The sequence below is a fragment of the Zonotrichia leucophrys genome, chromosome Z, assembly GCF_028769735.1.
Source record: "Zonotrichia leucophrys gambelii isolate GWCS_2022_RI chromosome Z, RI_Zleu_2.0, whole genome shotgun sequence".
Classification (NCBI taxonomy): domain Eukaryota; kingdom Metazoa; phylum Chordata; class Aves; order Passeriformes; family Passerellidae; genus Zonotrichia; species Zonotrichia leucophrys.
The window spans coordinates 26,490,659-26,496,658 of NC_088200.1; the positions used below are offsets into that span (position 1 = coordinate 26,490,659).

Here is a 6,000-nt window from a genome sequence, read left to right on the forward strand (position 1 = left end):
AGTAATGAATAATTTAGTTTCAATAAGCAAGCACTGTAATATGGATGTGTAAGGCAGATGGAGGTTTCAGGTGTGATTATCACAGTCACAGAGTATTCTAAGTTGGTTGGGACTCACAGAGATCATCAAGTCCAGCACTGAAGTGAATGGCCCATAAGGGGCGCTCAAACACCTGACCTTGGTTTTATTAGCACCACTTTCTAAACAACTAAACTAGTCTTAGGGTCAGGTTTTTTTTTTTTTTGGTGTAAATATATTGATTATCAGGACTCATAAATGTAGCAGAAGAAAACTTCTCAGGTTCTGCTAGAGTAGTACACTGTGGTAGTAGTGCTGTCATCACTGATTTGCATTCAACAGCTGCTTAAATTGAACACCAATACTGTTCTGAGGACTGCTTCAATAGAGATCTACCTATATGCTTTCCAGATAGACTGTTAATTTAAAAAGCATGACTGGCTGTTTTATATTGGTGTCCCCCAAAAAACGCATCTACGAAGAATTGAAATCACAATGATCAAGTCCTATGTGATAATTGGAAGGCAGTGTAAACACACAGAAAATTTTACATTAAGTGGATGATGGAATCATGCACAGTAGGGCACACAGGACTGCGTTTTCAGAAACCACTTTCAGTTTCTGGGAAAAATTTCTTCCTGAATTTTTTAGACACTTAATTGGCTATAAAAGTTCCTTGCACTTACATAGCTTGTAATGACAAATTTAGAATAAAAATTTCTTCAGTGGAAATAAGATTAGCAGATTCTAGGACTCTTTCCTTTCACTTACCTGCTTGACCAGCTCAATCTAGGACTGGTATACAATTTGTTGTGAACAAATAAACTGTCACCTAACACCATATTGGCCTTCCATGTTTTCTTTTATTTGTAAAGGTGGTTGTTTCAGTTTTATGCAGGCTGTGAGAAATGGCAGCCTAACAGGTCTCTCCTATTCTTGTCACCTTTATCCTGATAGTCCCTAAAGCCAGAACACCACCACAAAGGTTCTGCCTTCTTTTTGTGCACTTCCATTCAGACACAGCTGCCTGGCCAATGCTATTGTGCTCTTAAGCCTATGTAAAGCCTCTGGACTCCCTCCCTGCTCCAAGCCAGCTGCCTTTCCTTGGCCCTGATCCCATGTGCTGAACCTGAAGAGCGGGTTCCAGCGCTGGTTGTATTCTTGCAGCAAAGGCTGCCAATCATACAGGCTGCCAAGGGGTGACCTCTGAGGCAATCAGCAGTGACGTGGCAGGGATCAGATGGAGCTGCTGGTGTAGGAGTGCTCCAACTCAGGTAACCCATTATTTAGGAGACTCTTTAAGCTCAGCAAACCAGTTTTGAAACATCTGCTCCCAAACCTTTTCCTGTGGTAAGGTTTCAATAATTGCCAGCCTGTATAGAGGAATAGCTTTCAATTCAGTTTCTGGTTGGATGATTCTGTGTATGAAAAAAATGTTAAAAGCAAAACCAGTTTTTATAATTAATACATCCATTCATATCAGTAGTGTAGTTTACATGCTTTCCTGAATATTTAAATTTATTATGATAGTCCCTAAACCACTGTTATACGTAAATAGTAGTACAAGCCTGTAATTAATTATTTTAGATAAAGGAGTAGTTAAAGCATATATTCTAACAGGTAATACAGTAATTGCTTTGTAACTTTTAAAATTTGGAGTGTACTTCCAACACCTTCGCTAATGCCTAAGTTTTGTGGTTATAAGCACAATTCTCCTTTTCTTAAATATCTCTTCTACCTACTGGTATGTGTTATAATATATACACATACTTATTTTCTTTTTTTCTGGTGTGAAATTGAATTAGCCTTTTTGCTTCCCATTTTTGGCAAGAAAATAAGGAAAGTCCTGTTTCTTCCCATGGAGAGTGATTTCAAAGCTAGATATATCCCTTAACATTTCTTAATATTTCTTTCTCTGTTCCAGAGCAACTTAATTTACAGCTTTCTATATTTACAGTGTTTCATAAAAAGAAATTGTGTTTGGCTTTGTTGAATAAAAGCTGAACAGCTTGAAGTGAGCTATCTTCAAAGTAACAAGAATATTGTGCAAATACTTCAGAAAATCAAATAAAATAATCATAATCAAATGTTGCTCAATTGTGTTTGGATCCTACAAGCTAAACTCTGATCAGATGTTACAAACAAAATGCTGCAAAAGCTGGGATGGGTTTACTGGTGTTCTCTCCTCTGGACCAAAATTAATAGAGATTTGTGTTCCAGCTAGAATCATTCCAAGAACTTTGTGAACAAATTTAATCAAGTCTGCTTTTGATGCTACTTAAAAAAAATATTTATTTAAAGTAAGGCTTTCATATCTTTGCCCTGGAAAGGTTGACCTGCCCTATTAGTACTCATGGTTATGATTGCTCAGCCTCATGTTGCTACTTTATATTAGCAGCCCAATATTTAGTGTTGTTTTTCATGATGCACCACTTCATATTGGTAAGAATCTCATTTTTTGAGAAAAATATAGGGGAAAGAGAAGACCAGTATGTGTTCTGAAAGATTTATAAGCCTTAGAATATTTTGGTATTAGCATTTCTGCTGTAAACTCTGTATTGTTAGAAAGATTTTTATTTACTTTTGATTTACATTTCTTTGGGAAAGCTTGATCTTTTCTACTTCTGTATTGCCTTTCTGACACAGGTGTCTTCTTTCCAAAGATCATCTTTTTTCATCTTTGTCCTTGACTGTCATGGTTTTGTGTGTTGATAATCCTTGATACAGGATGAGACTTTTCTACATGTCAGTGCTCTTTATCATTTTGTTCTTTTTTGCCTAGACCGTCCTGAAGATTTTTCTGTGTGCTGAAGTTTCACCCAAAGGGAACAAGGTATGCCATTTTTGCCAGCATCCTGGACTAGAGAAATTGATAATATAATCTCATATCTCCTCTGTGTTGCACCAGACGTTCTTGTTAAAAAGAGGTTTTCAAGAATGAGTGTGTTGTAGATAGTGGTCAGAGACCTGCAGCCAGGGAGCCAGGGGTTGTAAGGGAGCTTTTTACCCTTCTACTAATACTTCAAAGTCTTTGACGTATGAGAGGTCAATTTTGATATCCCTTCATGAGGAGAACCATGCGCAAATGTACCCTCTCAGAGTATCCCAGTGCTTCCTTCTCTATAAAGAGCTGGCCGGGTTATATTAATGAATATAAAAGCAGGGGTATTTTGATAGTTCTTCTTCTAATCTTTGTTATTCTGTAAAGAAGTTTCATCATTAAGTGTTTTATTTTGCTTTAGAGGCATTCTATTATTTTGGTTTTTATTGAGCCTCACATAATTAAAATGATAAATTTTACTGAGGATTTAATTTCAATAAGCACTTTTGCCATTTCACAAAGCATAAGGTAAACTGGATAATTTCTTTTAAGTCATCTTGCTAGACTCAGACTTTATATTTTTTAATCTTAAAAATTGTTCTGTGTGGAACTAGCTTAAAAAAGCCATAGATTTATATTATGTATTTAAAACTGCATGATTTTATCTGGTTATAGATGAAGAGAAAGCTTGAATAATGGTGCAATTTGAAAAAAAATTTTACAAGATTCTACAATTTAAAATTTTGTGTAATAGGTGAACTCCTTTAAAGTTGTGGGAGTGGAAACATAAAGTATTCCTAGTTACTAAATTTGTTTTCCTATTATATTTTCAAATCCCTTACTGTAAGATCCAAAGTGGGGTTCACATCTGAATCTTATGTCTTCCTCTCCAGTGGGCCACACTAGCCACGTACAGCAACATCCCATTTGGTGAAGTTTGGACACCGCAAAACCCTTTGGAACCCTGATCCTCTCCTGACTGTAAAATGGTATATGTGAGCCAGCAAGGTGTTTGTGTTTGAGTCTTGACTTTACATGTTACTGTGCAGAGCTGCAGAGAACCACAAGGATTTTATGACAGTGTGGTGACATTGCTAGGGGACTGGTCAGTGCACACCCTCCTCTGCTCTGAAGATCCTGTATCCACCAGGATCCAGCTGCCTTGTTTTCCAAATCCTACACTTTACCTGACTTTCCAAACCCTCACTTGGCATGACTGATGGTCCTACCCATCAATTTTACCATTCTTAGCCCTGCTCCTGTTCATCACTCAACTCAACCACTCAACTCAAGAGGGAAACAGGTTAAGATGAGGTTCTAAATAATTGCTGTTGAAAGGATAACTTTCTTGTCTGTACTAAGAAGCAAGAGCATGGCATATGCAGGTAGGAGATGTTTTTCTTCATTCTAAGCCCTGCATAAACAAAAATTACTCCTCTCCTGGTTCACTGGCTCCTGTGGGGCTACTCATTTGATTTAGGAAAGTAGAGATTTTGCCCATATGGAATTTGAGTCCTAGGAATGATCTCCTTCTGATTTAAAATTATTACAGCCCATCTGAGTGTATTTACAGTTCCAACTAATTCTTTGCAGATTCTTTAAACTATAATAAATAAATAAACACACTATGTAATGTGTGTTTTTACTTTTATTGCTCTTCCTGAAACTCTAATGTTCTTGTTATTGCTGTTCTGAAAATAAAACATCTATGTAACAAGACTATCATATTTTACATTTTTTGGGACAGCTTCAAATTTCAAAAAGCATGTCAAGGTGAATTGCATAATAGAATGAGGAATGAAGACCTTCCTTATTGCACTCATGGGAAGACAATAATCATGATGCCTAGCTTGAAGCCAACTGAAGTGATTTTGGAAATGGAAGGGAAAGGCTTTCCACTGGCTACAGATCTGTTGTGTTCTATATTTGAACAGTTTGAAAGCTGTTCAAACTTGCTTTCATCAGCATCATTCAAATTGTTTATTGAAATCTCAGGTCACATGTGGAAATGTACAGTTTCTTGTAGTATGCCACTAAAGTAATTTCTGAGAAAATACATTCTGATTTTGGAACAGTCTGTCCCAGAGAAAGAAGATCTGGAATCCTTGGAGTTGCTCAGGGAGTTGAATTTGAGTTAGTACCCCAGGAACTGCAGGAACTGCATCAATAATGGCATAGAGTCAAACTCTGTGAACCAACTGAACTTTACATAAGTTAGTTGTGAGTTGCCAAAATGAATCACTGCAATGTCCATTCAGTCTTCTATATTTGCCATTTTTATTGGCCTTTTCTATAGAAAAAGGAAAAAAAATGGTCTTTTTTTCCTGTTTTTTTAGGGGTCAGTGATAAAGCTACTACAGAAAAAGAAAATGAAAAAGAGCAGAGAAAGCCAACAACAGATTGCAGGCATACACACAAGATTTCTCCATGGTCAGGAGGAATTATGATTTCCTTTTATGATTTTTTGGCCAGAAGAGAGAACATGCTTTGATAGTTGAAGAAGTCCACAAACTCTATTAAAACTAATGCAATAGTCAGAGAATAAAAAATGGCTGCAATTCATTGACAAAATTATCATCAGACTGTGTTACAGGTTGTTTTTTTTTATTTCCTGTTGTTAATGACAAATCTGTCAAAACTAAGATAAAGTTACTTCAACATAAATGCCATTGAAAAGCTCATGCTGAGTATTTTGTGTAGGTTTGTCCCTCTATTTATCTACAGGATGAGTGTTACAGCTCCTGATCACAAAACCGGGACTCTCCATATCCAGTTGCTTCAGTCTGTAGTTTGAGATTTCAAGATCATCTCTATGAGGAGTTTTTGTTGTTGGTTTTTCTTACTTCTTTTAAAGTAGAGGCTATAGCTGCACATAATAGAGATTAGTGAATACACAGTCTTAATTATATGGGATCTGTAGTCAAAATGTGGCTCCTCAGGCTTCACTCTGTTGCTTCTTACACCATCAATAATTTCCAGAGTGCTCTATAGGCATTATACAGTGCCTGTGAAGTCAGACTACAATAATATTCTGTCCCTGTATTTTCAAAGCCCTCTTCCATCACCTTCCCTACCACCTACCATTTTGGAGTGATAGGCCCACGTAAATATCCACAGGATTCTATAGTGTAAGAATTAAATTTAAGAGTTAATAGAATTCT

The 6,000-nt window shown here is 36.6% G+C and overlaps 1 long non-coding RNA gene across 1 annotated transcript in view; it reads left to right on the forward strand.

The window, feature by feature from the left end:
- LOC135460049 (uncharacterized) overlaps window positions 1-3,837 on the forward strand; it is a 46,552-nt gene extending 42,715 nt beyond the window's left edge. The window contains exons 2-3 of the long non-coding RNA XR_010443149.1: window positions 2,801-2,851; window positions 3,733-3,837. This is a non-coding gene — a long non-coding RNA (uncharacterized LOC135460049). The remainder of the gene's footprint in view (window positions 1-2,800; window positions 2,852-3,732) is intronic.
- Window positions 3,838-6,000: the final 2,163 nt, after the last annotated feature.